General features: G+C 38.9%; 1 protein-coding gene across 4 annotated transcripts in view; it reads right to left on the bottom strand.

Moving 5' to 3' along the window:
• Window positions 1–17,597, bottom strand: part of SLC41A3 (solute carrier family 41 member 3) — a 104,233-nt gene extending 86,636 nt beyond the window's left edge. For 3 of the 4 annotated variants that reach the window (XM_037153063.2, XM_037153071.2, XM_037153054.2), the window contains exon 1: window positions 17,444–17,597. The gene's annotated coding sequence lies outside the window, so the exon portion shown is untranslated. The remainder of the gene's footprint in view (window positions 1–17,443) is intronic. The other variant, XM_037153045.2, reaches the window with a different exon arrangement.
• Window positions 17,598–18,760: the final 1,163 nt, after the last annotated feature.

The raw sequence follows: 18,760 nt of genomic DNA, 5'->3' as shown, positions 1-18,760 counted from the left end.
GAAGATCTCAAGGAGGGTTAGCAACAGGGGAGTGGGAGGAGGAGATGGGGAGAGAAGGTACAGAAAACAAGTAGCATAGACAGTAGATAGATGGGGGGGCAAGAATAGTATGGGAAATATAGAAACTAAAGGACTTGAGACACATGGACATAAGCTAAAAGGGGGTAATGGTGGGGTTGGGGGGGCAGGGTGGGGGAATGAAGGGGGGAATATAGAACAACTGTAACAGCATAAACACAAAAAAAAAATAAATAAATTTATTTAAAAAAAAAAAGAAATATTCCAAATAATGACAACCAGAGGCCTTCAACCAAAGTTACTTTAACCAGCAAGGCTCTCAATCAAGATAGAAGGCCAAATAAAGAGCTTCCAAGACAAAAGAAGTCTAAAAGAATACACCTCTACCCAACCAGCTCTGCAAGAAATACTAAAAGGTCTGCTTTAAGGAAAGGAAGGAAAAGAGAGGGACAATGAGAAACACAGGTATAAAAATGACAAGGAATAAGTACCTATCAATAATAACCTTAAACTTAAATGGATTAAATGCTCGAATCAAAAGACATAGAATAGCTAAATGGATAAGAAAGCATGACCCACACATATGCTGCCGACAAGAGACCCACCTCAGGACAAAAGACCATCACAGACTAAAAGTGAGGGGCTGGACACAAATATTCCAAGCAAAGAGCCAGGAAAAAAAAGCCCGGGTAGCAATACTCATATCAGACAAAACAGTATTCAAAAAAAGAGCCATAAAAAAAAACCCAAAGGTCATTTCAAAATACTCAAGAGAAGAATCCACCAAGAACACATAAACAATGTAAATATATATGCACCCAACATAAGAGCACCCAAATATATAAAGAAAACCTTAGAGGACTTCAAGAAAAATACTGACAGCAACACAATTATAGTAGGGGATTTTAACACCCCACTGTCAAAAATAGATCTTCCAAACAAAATATCAACAAAGATATTGTGGAATTAAACGATGTCCTGATGAAATGGACTTAACTGATATATATAGAGCCCTTCATCCCAAAGAAGCTAAATACACATTCCTTTCAAATGTACATGGAACATTTTCAAAGATAGACCACATGAGCCCCGGATGGTAGCTCAGTGGATTGAGCACGGGCCTGTGAAGATAAGGGTCGCTGGTTAGATTCCCAGTCAGGGCACATGCCTGGGTTGTGGGCCCGGTCCCAAGGGGGGGGCCACATGAGAGGCAACCACACATTGATGTTTCTCTTTCACTCTTTTTCCTTCCCTTCCCCTCTCTCTAAAAATAATTTTAAAAAATATATATAAAAAAAGATAGACTACATGATAGAACACAAAACAAGCCTCAACAAATTTAAGAATATTGAAATCATCCCTAGCATTTTCACTGATCACAAGAAACTGAAACTGGAAACCAACCACAAGAGAAAAGACCCAAAATATTCAAAATCATGGAGATTGAATACCATGCTATTAAACAATGAATGGGTCAAGAATGAAATTAGGGAAGAAATCAAAAAGTTTCTAAAAACAAAAGAAAATGATCTCACAACAACCCAAAACTTATGGGCCACAGCGAAGGCAGTCCTGAGAGGGAAGTTCATAGCAATAAAGGCCTACCTAAAGAACATAGAAACATTTCAAACAAACAACCTAACCCTATGACTACAAGAACCTGAGGAACAACAACAAAGACAGCCCAGAGTAAGTAGAAGGAAAGAAATAACCAGGATCAGAGTAGAATTAGATGACATAGAGACTAAAAGCACAATTCTAAGAATCAATCAATCCAGCAACTGGTTTTTTGAACATATAAACTGAATTGAAAAGCCTTTAAGCAAGCTCATAAAGAAAAAAAGAGAGAGAACCCAAATAAACACAATCAGAAATGAAAGAGGAGAGATTACAACTGATACCACAGAAATACAAAGGATGGTGAGAAATTAATATGAAGAAGTGTATGCCAAGAAATTTGAAAACTTAGGTGAAATGGACAAATTTCTAGAAAAATATAATCTTCTAAAACTCAATGAAAAAGAAGCAGAAAACCTGAACAGACCAATAACAGCAAATGAAATTGAAGCAGTAATCAAAAATCTACTAAAGCACAAAAGCCCTGGACCAGATGGTTTCACAGGAGAATTCTACAAAGCATTTAAGGAAGAGCTAACCCCTATTCCTCACAGCCTATTCCAAATAATCCAAAATGATGGAAAACTCCCAAACTCTTTTTTTTTTGATTTTTATTCATTATGCTGTTACAGTTATTCTATTCCCCCTTTCATTCCCCTCCACCCTACCCCCCATCCCCACCATTACCCCCCCTTTAGTTTATGACCATGTGTCTCAAGTCCTTTAGATTCTATATTTCCCATGCTATTCTTGCCCCCCCATCTATTTTCTATCTACTGTCTATGCTACTTATTTTCTGTACCTCCTCCCCCTTCTCCTCCTCCCACTCCCCTGTTGCTAACCCTCCTTGAGATCTTCATTTCTATGTTTCCACTCCTGATCTAGCTGTCCTTTTAGTTTGCTTTCGTTTTAGGTGTGGTTGTTAATAACTGTGAGTTTGTTGTCCTTTCACTGTTCATGTTTCTTTAATTTCTTTTTCTTAGATAAGTCCCTTTAACATTTCATATAATAAGGGCTTGGTGATGATGAACTCCTTGAATTTGATCTTATCTGAGAAGCACCTTATCTGTCCTTCCATTCTAAATGAAAGTTTTGCTGGATAGAGCAATCTTGGTTGTAGTCTTTGGATTTCATGACTTGGAATACCTCTTTCCAGCCCCTTCTTGCCTGGAAGGTCTCTTTTGAGAAATCTGCTGACAGTCTGATGGGGACTCCTTTGTAGGTGACTGTCCCCTTAGCTCTTGCTGCTTCTAGGATTCTCTCCTTCATTTTAATCTTGGCTAATGTAATGATGATGTGCCTTGGTGTGTTCCTTCTTGGGTCCAACTTCTTTGGGACTCTCTGAGCTTCCTGGATTTCCTGGAAGTCTATTTCCTTTGCCAGATTGGGGAAATTCTCCTTTATTATTTGTTCAAATAAGTTTTCCACTGGTGGCTGTGCCTTTCCCCCTTCTGGTACCCCTATAATTCGGATGTTGGAGCGTTTAAAGATGTCCTGGAGGTTCCTAAGACTCTCCTCATTTCTTTGAATTCTTGCTTCTTGACTCTTTTCTGTTTGGCTATTATTTGCTTTCTTCTGGTCCACTCCATTGATTTGAGTCTCAGTTTCCTTTTCATTGCTATTGGTGTCCTGTGCAATTCCATTCATTTCAATTAGTTTCGCCTTCATATGTTTCTCTAATTTGTTGGTATAATCAACCAGTTCTGTGAGGATCCTGATGACCAGTGTTTTAAACTGTACATCTGAGAGTTTTGCTATTTCTTCATCGCTTAGATCTACGGGCTCTGGGGCTTTGAGATCTTCTTGCTACATTTTTGGTCTGTTCTGGCCCTTTAAGTGTGAGAAGCGGCGCCTTGGACTCGCAGGTGGCTGGGTTGTGACGCTGTATGTGGAGGTGTGGTCAGAGCGGGAAAATGGCGACCCCCTCTGCTGTTTCTCACAGCTGGGAGAGGATCAGCGCCTTAGGTGGTTCACCTGGGCCGGGCCACTCAGAGTCGCTGGGTTATGATGCTGGTCTCTCGCCCGGTCGCTCACTAGGTATAACCCTGCGCCCGGATTCCGCGTGTCTGGATTCCACGCCTGAGTCCGTCTGACCGAGTTTTCCTGTGCAACCCCGCTTCACCAGCCGCTGGATTCGCCCCTTACCGGTCAGGCTGAAGAATTTGTTGTTAAAGGACTTCCGAAAAGTTCAATTTTCTGTGTTCTGGCTGTGTTTTCTGTTGATAATATTGAGTTGTCTCTAAACTTGGTTGTGTGAGAAGGCATGGTACATCCACCCATGCCTCCATCTTGGCGGAAGTCCCCAAACTCCTTTTATGAAGCCAGCATCATCCTAATCCCAAAACCAGATTAAGATACAACCAAGAAAGAAAACTTCAGGCCAATATCACTGATGAAGATAGACGCTAAAATCCTCAACAAAATATTGGCAAACTGCATCCAACAATACATTAAAAAGATCATACACCATGACCAAGTGGGATTCATCCCAGGGATGCAAGGATGGTTCAGTATTCACAAATCAGTAAATGTAATACATCATATAAACAAAAGCAAAGATAAAAATCACATGATCATATCAATAGATGCTGAAAAAGCTTTTGATAAGGTACAACACCCATTCATGATAAAAACACTCAGCAACATCGGAATAGAGAGAGCATTCCTCAATATAATAAAGGCCATATATCAGAGACCTACAGCCAACATCATACTCAGTAGGCAAAAACTAAAATCTTTCCCACTAAGACCAGGAACAAGACAAGGTTGTCCACTTGCAGCACTTCTATTCAATATAGTATTGGAAGTTTTAGCCACAGCGATTAGACAAGAAAAGGAAATAAAAGGCATCCAAATCGGAACGGAGGAAACAAAACTGGCATTGTTTGTAGATGATATGACAGTGTACATGGAAAATACTATAGATTCTACCAAAAAACTGCTCTACCTAATAAATGACTTTGGTAAAACAGCAGGATACAAAGTCAATATCCAGAAATCAAAGGTATTTTTGTATGCTAACAATGAAACAGCAGAAGCAGAAATCAAGAAAAAAATCCCATTTGATAGAGCAAAAAAATAAAATAAAATAAAATACCTAGGAATAAACCTAACCAAAGATGTAAAAGACCTGTATGCAGGACACTACACAACACTGAAGAAAGAAATCAAGGAAGACACAAACAAATGGAAACATATACCATGTTCACGGATTGGAAGAATTAACATCATCAAAATGTCCATACTACCCAAAGCAATTTACACATTCAATGCAATACTTATTAAAGTGGTACTTTAAGACATACAATAAGTATGTCATTGGTAATGACATACTTCACAGACATAGAACAAACACATAAAAAATTTATATGGAACCATAAATTACCCTGAATAGCAGCTGCAATTTTGAGAAAGAAGAACAAAGTCAGAGGAATCACAATACCTGATATCAAGCTGTATTACAAGGCCACTGTAATCAAAACAGCCTGGTACTGGTATAAAAACAGGCACATGGACAAATGGAACAGAACATAGAGCCCAGAAATAAATCCAACTCTCTACAGTCAATTAATATTTGACAAGGGGTACAGTAACATAAAAAAGAGTAAAGATAGCCTCTTCAACAAATGGTTTTGGGAGAACTGGACAGCTACGTGCAAAAAAAGTGAAACTTGAGCATCAACTTACACCATACACCAAATAAATTTGAGGTGGATAAAAGACTTAAATTTAAGCTGTGACACCATTAAAGTCCTAGAGGAGAACATCGGCAGGAAAATCTCAGACATTTCACACAGCAACATTTTTACTGATATGTCCCCTAGAGCAAGGGACATAAAGAAAAGAATTAACAAATGGGAACTCATCAAAATTAAAAGCTTTTGCATGGCTAAAGAAAACAGTATAAAAAGAGAACCAACTGTATGGGAAAACATATTTGCCAATGATACCTCAGACAAAGGTTTAATCTCCAAAATATACAAAGAACTTACACGACTCCACTCTAAGAAGACACCCAACCCAATTAAAAAATGGGAAAAGTACTTGAACAGACACTTCTCCAAGGAGGACATACAGAACATTCAGAGACACATGAAGAGATGGTCAATATCGTTAGCTATCAGAGAGATGCAAATTAAAACCACAATGAGATACCACTTTATACCAGTCAGGATGGCTATCATAAATAAAGCAACAAACAACAAATGTTGGAGAGGTTGTGGGGAAAAGGGGTCCTTAGTTCACTGTTGGTGGGAGTGCAGACTGGTACAACCATTATGGAAAACAGTATGGAATCTTCTCAGAAAAATAAAAATCGACCTGCCTTTTGACCCAGCACTTCCACTGCTGGGATTATATCCTAAGAATCCTAAAACATCAATATCAAAGAACCTATGCACCACAATGTTCATAGCAGCACAATTTACAATAGTCAAGAGTTGGAAGCAACCTAGGTGCCCATCAGTAAATGAATGGATGAAAAAAATGTGGTACATATACACAATGGAATTGTATGCAGCAGAGAGAAAGAAGGAGCTACTACCCTTTGCAACAACATGGATGGAACTGGAAAGCATTATGCTGAGTGAAATAGGCCAGGTGCTGAAAGACAAATACCATATGATCTCACCTTTAACAGGAAGCTAAACAACAAAACAAACAAGCAAGCAGAAAAAAAAAAAAACAAAGACACTGAAATGTAGAACAAGGGGATAGTGACCAGAGGGGAGAAGGAAGGGAAGTTAAGGGGAAAAAGGGGGAGGGATTTGGAGGAACAAATAGGAAGGACACAGGGACGAGAACTAAGGGGGGTGGAAATGGGAGGGAGGTGGGGAGCAAGGGGCGGGGGAGGCTGGGATGGGAAAAATAGACAAAAAACTGTACTTGAAAAATAACTAAATAAAATTTAAAAAAAAAAGAAGGCAAGCAGCCCAATTAAAAAGTGGGCAAAGGACTTGGACAGACATTTCTCCAAGGAGGATATTCAGAAGATCCAGAGACACATGAAAAGATGGTCAATATCTCTAGCTATCAGAGAGATGCAAATTAAAACCATAAGGAGATACTACTTTACAGCAATCAAAATGGCCATCATGAACAAATGAATAAACAACAAGTGTTGGAGAGGTTGTAGAGAAGAGGGGACCCTAATACATTGTTGGAGGGATTGCAGACTGGTACAACCACTGTGGAAAATAGTATGGAATTTTCTCAGGAAAATAAAAATGGACCTGCCTTTTAACCCAGCAATTCCACTGCTAGGATTATATCCGTAAGAACCCTAACACACCAATCCAAAAGAACCTAAGCACCCCAATGTTCATAGCAGCACATTTTACAATAGCCAAGAGCTGGAAGCAACCTAGGTGCCCATCAGTAAATGAATGGATCCAAAAATTGTGGTACATATACACAATGGAATTCTATGCAGCAGAAAGAAAGAAAGAGCTCCTACCCTTTGCAACAGCATGGATGGAACTGGAAAGCATTATGCTGAGTGAAATAAGCCAGGTGTTGAAAGACAAATACCACATGATCTCACCTTTAACAGGAAGCTAAAAAACAAACAAGCAAGCAAAATAAAAACAAAGACACTGAAACAGAGAATAGGGGGACAGTGACCAGAGGAGGGAGAGGAGAGAATTTAAGGGGAAAAAAGGGAGGGATTTACAGGAACTAGTATAAAGGACACATGGACAACAACTAAGGAGGGTGGAAATGGGAGGGAGGGGGGAGCATGGGGAGGGTGGGGTGGGATGGGAGTAAAAGACAGAAAACTGTATTTGAACAGTAATTAAATTTTTAAAAAGACAAAAAAAACCCTTGAGAAACCATGTATAAAAAAAACTAAAGTATGAAAATGAAGTTTAACCAAATAGAGAATATCAACAAAAATTTATTTTTAAAAGAACCAAATAAAAATTCTGGACTTGTAAAATAGAATAGCTGAAATGTAAAATTCCCTAGACGAGCTCAACAGCTGATCTGCACAAAGAGAATAAAGACTTGTTTAACTGGCCCTGGCTGGTGCAGCTCAGTGGATTGAGCGCAGGCCAGCGAACCAGAGGATCGAGGTTCAATTCCCAGTCAGGGCACACGCCTGGGTTGCAAGCCAGTTCCCTGCAGGCCAGTTCCCAGCAGGGGACACACTAGAGATAACCATACATTGATGTTTCTCTCCCTATCTCCTTCCCCTCTAAAGATAAATAAATAAATAAATAATTTTTAAAAAAAGAATCGTTTAACTGAAAAATAAATGAACAGAGGTTATGCAATCAAAAGAACAAAAAGAAAAATGAACAAGTTCTCTGACCTGTAAGATACCATCAACATACCCGTATACATGTAACGGGGGTCTCGAAAAGGGAGATGAGACTAAACGGGTCCAAAAGAATATTTGAAAACATAATGTGCAAAAGCTTCTCAAATCTGATTTTAAAATTTACTAATTCAAGCCCTCAACAAATTTTAAGTAGGATAAATTTTAAAGAGATCCACACTAAGATACATCATTATCAAACTGTCAGAAGGCAAAGACAAAGAGATAATTTTTAAAGCAAGGAAAAATAACTCATCATATATACATGGAATCCTAAATAAGGTTAATAGCTCTTTTTTTCATGAGAAACCATGGAGGCCACGGCAATGAGAGGATATACATGAAGTGCTCAAAGAACAATGCTGTCAAATAAGAGTTCTATAAGCAGCAAAAATATATTTCAAATATGAAGGAGAAATTAAGAGATTTTTGGACAAACAAAAACTGAGAGAATATGTCATTAACACAGCAAAGGGTACTTCTCAGGGTGAAATAAAAGGATCTAGACAGTACTTCAAATCCACATAAAGAAATAAAGAGCAATATACAGATATTACACAGGCAAATACAAAAACCATATAAATGCATTTTTGTTAACTTTTTTCTCATATTTCATTTAAAGACAACATCATAACACAGTAATTAAAAATAAGTGTTAATGGGCACATAATGCATAATGGTGCTATTTATATGACCATAAGAGTATAAAGGGAAAGTATATAGAGCTGACCAGGAGCAAAGTTTTATATACTAGTGAAATTAAGTTGCTATTAATTTGAGTTAGAATGTTATAAACTAAGGTACTAATTATAATCCTAACAGCAACCACTAAGAATATAACATATATGTATGTATATATATATATATATATATATATATATATATTTAAAAGGACAAAAGAATAAAAATGATATACTAGATCAATGATACATTAGATAAATACAAATCTAATTCAAAAGAAGACAGTAATGGGGGTTAAAGAACAGAAAAAAACATAAAACATGGAAAACAAATGGCATTATGGGACTTATAAATCCTGTCTTATAAGTAATAACATTAACATAAGTGGATGGGTTGAAAGTAAAAGGATTTTGAAAGCTATGCTATGAAAAACAGAAAAAGAAAAAAAGATATACCATGATAGCAATAACCAAAGAGAGCTGGAATGCTTTATTAATATCAGGCAAAAGAGATACTAGGACAAAATTGTCATTAAAAAGAAAAACATATGGAAATGATTAAAGGTTCAACATACCAAGAAGACACAGCAATTATAAGTATATATACACCTAATAATATAGCCATAAAATACATGAAGAAAAACCTGGCAGAATTGAAGGTAGAAAAAGACAATTCAATGTCTTTATAATAGCTGCAGACTTCAATACTACACTTTCAATAATGAATAGAACAATTAGACAAAAAATATGTAAGAAAATGGATGACTTGAAAAATTCCATAAGCTAATTAGATCAAACAGACATCTATGGAACACTCTACTCAGTAACAGCAGAATACACATTCTTATAAATGTATATGAAACATTCTCCAAGACAGACCCTATATCAGAGGGGAAAAAAACAAAAACAAGCCCTGGCTTGTGTGGCTTACTGGATTGTGTAACAGCCTGAGAACCAAAGGGTCACCAGTTTGAGTCCCTACAGGGGACCTGGGTTGCAGACCAGGTCCCCTGTAGGGTGTGCTCAAGAGGCAACCACACGATGATGTTTCTCTTCCTCTTTCTCTCCTCTTCCCCCTCTCTAAAGGTAAATAAATAAAATCTTTTTAAAAAGATAAAAGTATCACTTTTTTTAAAAAAGTCCCAAATTTGAAAGGATTTAAATCATACAAAGTATGTTCTCTAATTACAATGGATTGAAATGAGAAATAAATAACAAATGTAAGTGTGGGATATTCACATATTTTTTAATCAATATGCTCTTAAATAATTAATGGATCAAAGAAAAAATCATAAGAGAAATCAGAAAAATATTTGCATTGAATAAAAATAAAAACACAGCATATCCAAACTCCCAGGGCCTGTGAACTCAGTGCTTAGAAAGAAATTTACAGCTGTAAAATGCCAATATTAGAAAAGAAGAGCTCAACTTAATCAACTTTTCAAATCATGACAAAGAACAAACAAAAGATTAGAGGGCAGGAAGTAATAAAGATAAGAGTGGTGGTAGTGATAAGTGGAATAGGGAATAGAAAACAGTAGAGAAAATCAACAAAACCAAAAGTTGGACCTTTGGAAAAACTGACAAAATTGACAAAACTTTACCTAAGTTGACAAAGAAATAAAAAGATAAGATTCAAATACTTAAGAGGGTCCACTACTTCTAAATTTACAAATATAAAAATGATTATGAGAAAATACTATGAATAACTACATCAACAAATTAGAAAACCTAGATGAAATGGACAAATTCTTAGAATCACACAAACAAAACTAACTCAAGAAATTTAAATTTTTAAATAGACCTATAACATTGAAAAACTTGAATTAGTAATAAAAATATTCTTATGAAGAAAGGTCCAAGTCAGATGGCTTCACTGGTAAAGTCTACCAAATCTGAAGAATTAAGACTAGCCCTTCACAAACTCTCCCCAAAAAGTACAGCAGGAGGGAACACTTCCCAACTTGTTCTATGAGGCTAGTATTACCCTGATACTAAAATCAGACAAAGAAAACCCAAGGAAGAAAAATACAGACCAACATGTCTATGAATCTAGACACAAATATCTTCAATAAAACACTAACCATCTGAATGCAATGACATATTAAAGAGGTTATACAATATGACCAAATGGAATTTATCCCAGGAATACAAGGTTAGTTCAGTACATGAAAATCAATCAATGTAATACACCATACTAATAGAATAATGGGTGGGAAAACATGATCAGCTCAATAGACTTAGAAAAGGCATTGGCAATATCCAATACTCTTTCATGATAAAAACACTAAAAAACTAGGAAGAGAAAGTATCTCAACCTGGTAAAGAACATCCATGAGAAATCCAGTTAACATACTCAATAGTGAAAGATTAAAAGTATTCCCCCTATGATTAGGAACAAGACAAGGATACCTGTCTTTGCCACTTCTATTAGACGTTGTACTTGAGGTTCTAACCCGCAGAGTTCAATAAGGCAATGGAATAAAAGGCAAGGTATCCAAGTGGGAAAGGAAGAAATAAAACTACATTTACAGACATGATCTTGTACATAGAAAGTCCTAAGGAATACATACACACACACACACGAGACAATTATTACAGCTAGTAAGCTCAGCAAGATTGTAGGATATAAAGATCAATACAAAACCCCCAAATTTTATGTCTATATATTGGCAACATACAAAAAATTAAACTAGGAAAACAACTGTATCAGCAAAAGCATTAAAAAAAACCAAAATATTCAATAAAAATGTCATAAAATACTGAAAAACTTTTACCCTAAAAACAAAATATATTGTTGAAAGAATAATTTATAAACCTAATACATGGAAAGGTACTCTGTGTTCATAAATTGGAAGACAATACTCTTAAGATTGCAATACTCCTGAAATTGATATACAGATTCAATGCAATCCCTATTAAAATTCTGATGGCCTTTTTTTTTTTGAAGAAATGACAAGGTGAACCGAAAAAATATATATGGAAATACAAGTGATCCAGAATCCTAAACAATCTTAGAAAAACAGAACAAAGTTGGAGAACAAACACTTCATGATTTCAAAACTTACCATATTTTGCCATGTATAATACACTCTTGTGTATAGTGTGCACCTATGTTTTTGGCCCAAACTTTCAGGAAAAAAATCTTCATTGTAATTTTTTAATTCAATTATTTATTTATTTATATTTAGAAACAAACTTGTTTATTATATTCCAGGGTATTATTTTGCATAGGGTTATTGTTATTAATTTCTAGAATTACACTTTTAACACATAAGCATAAATAGAATAATTAAAAACAATTTATTAGATATGGAATTAGTACTACCCATGTATAATGTGCATCCTTATTTTTCCAAAAAAATTTGAGCAAAAAACTGCTCACTATATACAGCAAAATACGGTAAGTATGAAGCTATAGTAATCAAGACAGTATGGTTCTGGCATAAGAACAGAAATATAAATCAAGAAAATAGAATTAAGAGTCCATAAACCTGTGCACTTAAAGTCAATTGATTTTCAGCAACAACCCAAGACCATTCAATGGGAAAAGAATACCCTCTTCAACAAACAGACAACTAGATATGTATATGCAAAAGAAAAAAAATGTGGACCCCTACCTCAAACCACATACAATAACTAATTCACAATAGATCAAAGACCTAAACCTAAGAGCTAAAACTATACAACTCTTTGAATATATAAATTTTCATGATTTTTGTATTGGGTTATAGTTTCTTAGATATATCTAAAATACAAACAACCAAAACCTGATCAAAACTTAAAAGTTTTGTATTTCAAAGGACATTATCAAGAAAGTGAAAAGACAACCCACAGAATAAGAAAGACTATTTGCCAATCACATATCTGACAAGGACCTAGTATATAGACTCTATAAAAAAACACTTAACAACTCAACAATAAATCCAATTTAAAAATTGGCAAAATAAAAGGACTTCTGGCCAAGATGGAGGTGTAGGTAGACACACTGTGCCTCCTCAAACAATTGACATAAGGACAACAACAATTCAGAAACAAAGTAACAACCAAAACTGAAAGAAAATTAAACTGCATGAAAGTCCAACAACCAAGGAGTTAAAATAGACACATTCATCCAGACCCGCAGGCAGGGCGCAGTCGGGCAGTGGAGCAGAGAAGGGTCGGGGCACAGGAAGTGGTGACACCAGAGCACAAGGCACCCAGAGTGGGCAAGGCAGCAAAAGGGCGAACAAGGAGGTACCAGGCAGACCCTAGGCACCCGGGCGGTGGCTAGAAGACCCCGGGCATGGGGTGCCAAAGGACAGACCTAGTGAGGCGGCGATTGAGACGTAGGGCACGGTGTGCAAAGTGGCTGGCTGACCTTGCAGAGGTCTCACATTCACAAGCAGTAACTGGGGAGGGAGACAAATCTCGCAACCCAGGGTCCTAGCACTGCCGGGAAATAAAGCCTCAAAACACCCATAGAAAATACTTGTGGGGGTTGAGGCACAGGGAGAGTCTCCCACCCCCACAAGAAACTTCACTGGAGAAACCCGCAGGAACCTAAAACACATACAAGCCCACTTATATAGGAATCAGCATCAGAAAAACCCAATTTGCTTGGGGGAAGCGGTGGAAGAGGCTGAGGTGCAACAGAGAGGGGAGCAAAGCACCATTTTTTCCCTCTCTGATCGCATCCCCACATACAGTGTCACAACCCAGTGACTTGGGTTGCCCCACCCTGGTGAACACCGAAGGCTCAGCCCCTCATACATAATAGGTGAGAACAGACCAAAACATTATGGCTCAAGCAGAAAAACAGCTCAAAGCCCCAGAGCCAATACTTCTAAAAGACAAATAGATAGCCAACCTATCAGATGGACAGTTCAAAACACTGCTGATCAGGATGCTCACAAAACTGGTTGATTTAAGTCACAAATTAGATGAACAAATGAAGGCTACACTAAGTGAAATAAAGGGAAATGCACAGGGAACCAATAGTAATGGGAAGGAAACGGACTCAAATCAATGCAGTGGACCAGAAGGAAGAAAGAAACAACCAAACAGAAAAGAAGGAAGAAACAAGAATTCCAAAAAATGAGGAGAGGCTTAGGAACCTCCCAGACATCTTTAAACATTCCAACATCCAAATTATAGGGTTATCAGAAGGGGAAGAGGAAGAGCAACAAGTGGAAAAGTTACTTGAACAAATAATAAAGGAGAACTTCCCCAATCTGGCAAAGGAAATAGACTTCCAGGAAGTCCAGGAAGCTCAGACAGTCCCAAAGAACTTGTAGTCAATGAGGAACACACCAAGGCACATCATAAGAACATTAGCTAAGATGAAAATGAAGGAGAGAATCCTAGAAGCAACAAGAGATAAGGAGGCAGTTACCTACAAAGGAGTTCCCATCAGACTGTCAGTTGATTTCTCAAAAGAGACTTTGTAGGCAAGAAGGGGCTGGAAAGAAGTGTTCCAAGTCATGAAAGACAAGGACCTACATCCAAGATTGCTCTATCCAGCAAAGCTTTCATTTAGAATGGAAGGGCAGATAAAGTGCTTCCCAGATAAGGTCAAGTTGAAGGAATCCATCATCACCAAGCCCTTATTATATGAAATGTGAAAGGGACTTATCTAAGAAAAAGAAGATAAAAAACATGTATACTGAAATGACAGCAAACTCACAATTACTAACAATCACCTAAATAAAAACAAACTAAGGAAACAGCTAGAACAGGAACAGAACCACAGATGGAGATCACATGGAGGGTTAGCAACAGGGGAGTGGGAGGAGGGGAGGGGGGAAAGGTACAGAGAGTAAGTAGCATAGATGGCAAGCAGAAAATAGACAGGGGGAGGGCAAGAATAGTAGGGGAAATGTAAAAGCTACAGAACTTAAGACACATGGACATGAACTAAAGGGGGGAAATGTGGGAGGGAGAGGGTGTGCAGGGTGGAGGGGAATGAAGAGAAGAAATGGGACAATTGTGATAACATAATCAATAAAATATATTTGGGAAAAATAAAACTAAATAAATATTGGCAAAATAATTGAGTAGATATATCTCCTAAGATAAACAATGGCCAATGAACACATTATGAAATGCTCACTATTAGTTGTTAGGAAAATGTAAATCAAAACCACATTAAGATACAACTTAGCATAATGTTTTTAAAGTCTAACCATGTTGTTGTATGAATCAGTACTTCACTCCTCTTACTGTCCAAATAATATTTCATTGTATGCATAGACCACATTTTGTTCATCCATTTATTAAACAATGGGCATTTAGATTGTTTTCACTTTTTGGACATTCTAAATAATGCTATGAATATTCATGTGAAAATCTTCTTGTGAACATGTATCTTCTGTTCCTTTGAATTATACACTTTTTTAAGATTTTATTTATTTGTTTTTAGACAGAGGGGCAGGGAGGGAGAAAGACAGAGAGAGAAACATCAATGTGGGGTTGCCTCTTGTGCTCCCCACACCGGGGAACCTGGCCTGCAACCCAGGCATGTGTCCTGACTGGGAATCAAACCACTGACCCTCTGCTTCGGCAGTCTGGCCCTCAATCCACTGAGCCACTCCAGCCAGGGTGAATTATATATTTTTAAAGGATGAATTTTATGATATGTGATTTGTACCTTAATACAATGAGTATAGCCCTAAATAATATAGCAGTGTTTTGCATACTCTGCAGTTTGGATCACAAATATCACACTCCATACTTTCTTTACATGTCTTGTTTATTTCACTTGACATTATGTTTGTGAGATTCAGCCATATTGCTGAATCTATTTTTATTTTTTGCTATATAAAATATATTACTGTATAATATGACAACTCATTCATCTATTCTACTCTTGAAGGATAATCAAAACTTTCCAAAATAAAAATAACTTGTTTTTCATTACAAAAGCAACATAGTCATAAAAATATAATTTAGACAATACAAAAAGGTATAAATACAGAAGTTTAAATCACGGCAATTTTACTGCTCCAAAATTACTAATTTCAGTCTATTGTATATCCTTCCAAACTACACACGAACGCACACATGCGTTCTCATACAGTATGTCTAGATGCTGGGTTCTTTTTATTCTCACCTGAGGATATGCTTATTGATTTATAGAGAGAGGAGAAGGGAGGGAAAGAGAGAGGGATGGAAACATCAATGTGAGGGAAACATCAATAGGATGCTCTCACAAGTGCCCCAACACCTAACCCAGGCATGTGCCCTGACCAGGAGTCGAACCTGTGAGCTTTCGGTTCACCAGAGCGTGCTCCAACCAAATCAGCCACACCAGCCAGGGCTAGATGCTATTTTTTATTTTTTGTTTAATAAAATGTGTATCTCTTTCCATCCCTATTTTCAGTATAAGTCATTTTTTTGCCTTCTCTTGTCATCCTTGACAACTGATCTCAGACAGTTTCAGGCAAGGAATGAAATGGTGGGCTTACTCCACTCAGCTGCCAGTAAAACTTTTTCCACAGGATTTTACAGATTCAGGAAAAGCTGAGGGGAGAACTCAGCAATGACAGGTACTCAGGTGGACATGAAAGTAGCAAAAGAAAACCAGAGAGTGCCCACCCCCCTCCTCCCTATCTGCAGGGGAAGTCCCAGTCAGATAAAGTTTGCAAGGTCACTGTTCTAGATGCTTCACAGGAAGTCTGTTGGGATCAGACCTAGGACTGTGGCACTGTCTCACCCAACGGGATACTCAGGGCAGAGCAAGCCAGCCTTGGCTCCCAGATCTTTGGGCACCCCAGTGCTCTGGCACTGGTGGGAGGCAGAGCCATTCCTCAAAACTCTGGGGTGTGGGGGTGGCTCAAGATGCTGTGAGGCCTCAGTTCTCTGGGCTTTACAGGTGACCTGATTCAGTGGGAGAGCTTTGCAGCCTGTCCCAAGGATTGGAATCTCACTTTCACCCTTTCAGAGATGTGTGTCCTTGGTGAAGCTAAATTTCTGTGTTAAATGGAGATAACAACACCTACTTCATAAGATTTATGAAGATTGCAAGGAATAATTCATTTGCATCACAGGACATCTGGCTGGTCCCAATCTCCAGTTCAAACTGCCCCAAGCTCCAATGTTTTAGATAAGTGGTTCTTAAACTACTGCAGCCTCAGAATCACCTAGAGTACCCACTAAAAAAAATGCATTGCTGGACCCACCAGAGAAGTCTCTGATCAGCTGGGGAGGAAGCTGGAGAATTTACATGGGGAGCAGGTCGAGTAGGCCCATACACCAGATGAGTGGGGTAAACAATGTGGGGGACCGAACCTTGGAACAGGACCTGCCACCACCTCCATGCTGTTGGACCCCTCTCCAGCACGCCCCTGCACCCACAACCCGCAGGCAACGCTCCCGCCTTGGGCCCTGGTGTCCCTCCCGTACTAGGTACCCCATCCAGCACCTCAGCTAACCAGCCTCTGGCCCCAATCTGGCTCCTTTCCCAGGTGCAAGCGTCCTTCCTATCTTCTAGGTTTACCTATCGAGTACCTACCTCTCAGCCGCGTGTCCCTACTCTGAGCTCCCACAACTCTGGGTTGTGGGCACTGGATCCCCGCTCCCGCCGTTTACATTATGATCCATGCTCCCCAAGCCTGGGACCCCCGATGTGCCCCCGCCCGGCCCCAGAGTCCCCTTGGAGGTCTTCCCACCCAACGTTTACTCTATCTCCTGCGCAAACCTGTTCCCGATGCAGCTCCGACACTTCCCCTACCCTTGGCCGCCCTCAAGCGCTCGGGGCTCCCCTTTGGGCTTCACACTCCTCGTACCCCTCCTGGGCCCCCGCCCCAGTCAACCGCAGTAGCGCGCTTACCAGACCGCTCACTAGAGGCGGAAAGCTGAAAGCTGAATCCTCTGGGTCAGGACTATGACGAGCGGGGCAGTTGGGAGGGCTAAGGGAGGAAACCGCAAAGGGTGAGCCGTCCCACCGCCCCACCCTCCAGAGCACGGCCTTGGCGGGTCAGTGCTAGGAGGAGACTGGCCGGAGCCGGAAAGCTGGGCCCAGCAGGCCCCGCCCTCCAGCCCGAAGCGCCGTGAATTGGAGGTGGGGAGTGCTAGAGTCACGCAGCAGCTCCAGGCTGGAGTCACCTGGTAAAAGAAGGTTTCCTGAGTGTGCCCAGCTATCCACATCCCCTGCACTTTGGAGAAGCGTCTCTTCGGAGTCTGGTTTACAAAGGTGGAAACCAAATTTCCTGCTGAGAAATCCTCAGGGGAGAAAAGGAACGTGAGAATTTCTCCTGTAAAGGATATGTGAAGACCAGCCATTCCTGAGACATAGGTGTCTGGCCTGCAGCCATAAAGTCTCCAGAATTAGTTTTTTTGCTGTTGTGGTTAACTTTTTAAGTATGGAAATTTACAGACCTACAAAAGTGGGACAATAAAATGGCCTCACAACCATCTGCCAACTTCAATTATGTCTGCATCTTTTTGTAATTTTAATTATTATATTTATTGATTTTGCTATTACAGTTGTCCCAATTTTTCCCCCTTTGCCCTATCCACCCTGCACCCCCCAATCCTGTCTGGTGATTCCCCTTCCTTTGTTTATGCCATGGGTCATGCGTGTAAGTTCTTTGGCTATTCCATTTCCTATACTTGCTCTTAACAACCCTCTGCCTATTCCTTAACTGCCAATTTGTACTTTTTAATCCCTTTACCTTTTTCCCTATTCCCCCAGACTCCTATCCCCACTGCCCATGATCCCAATGTTCTATGATTGTTTCTGTTCTGCTTGTTTGCTTAGTTTGATTTTTAGATTCAGTTATTGATCATTAGGTATTTAATTCCATTTTAACATTCATAGTTTTCAACTTATTAAATAAGTCCCTTTAACATTTCATATAATAATGGCGTAGTGATGATGAACTCCTTTAGGTTTATCTTGCCTGGGAAGCAGTTAATCTGCCCCTCAATTCTAAATGATAGCTTTGTGGGACAGAGTAATCTATCTTATAGGTCCCTGCTTTTCAATACTTTCTATACTTCTTGCCAATCCCTTTTAGCCTGCAGTTTCTTTTGAGAAATCAGCTGACAGTCTTATGGGATTCCTTGGTAGGTAATTATCTGCTTTTTCCTTGATGCTTTTAGGATTCTCTATTGTTAACCTGTGGCAGTTTAATTATGATGTGTC

This window comes from Artibeus jamaicensis, unplaced genomic scaffold, assembly GCF_021234435.1.
Source record: "Artibeus jamaicensis isolate MK-2021 breed Jamaican fruit bat unplaced genomic scaffold, CSHL_Jam_final contig_3192, whole genome shotgun sequence".
In the NCBI taxonomy this organism is placed as follows: Eukaryota; Metazoa; Chordata; class Mammalia; order Chiroptera; family Phyllostomidae; genus Artibeus; species Artibeus jamaicensis.
This window is presented reverse-complemented; position numbering and strand designations above follow the sequence as displayed.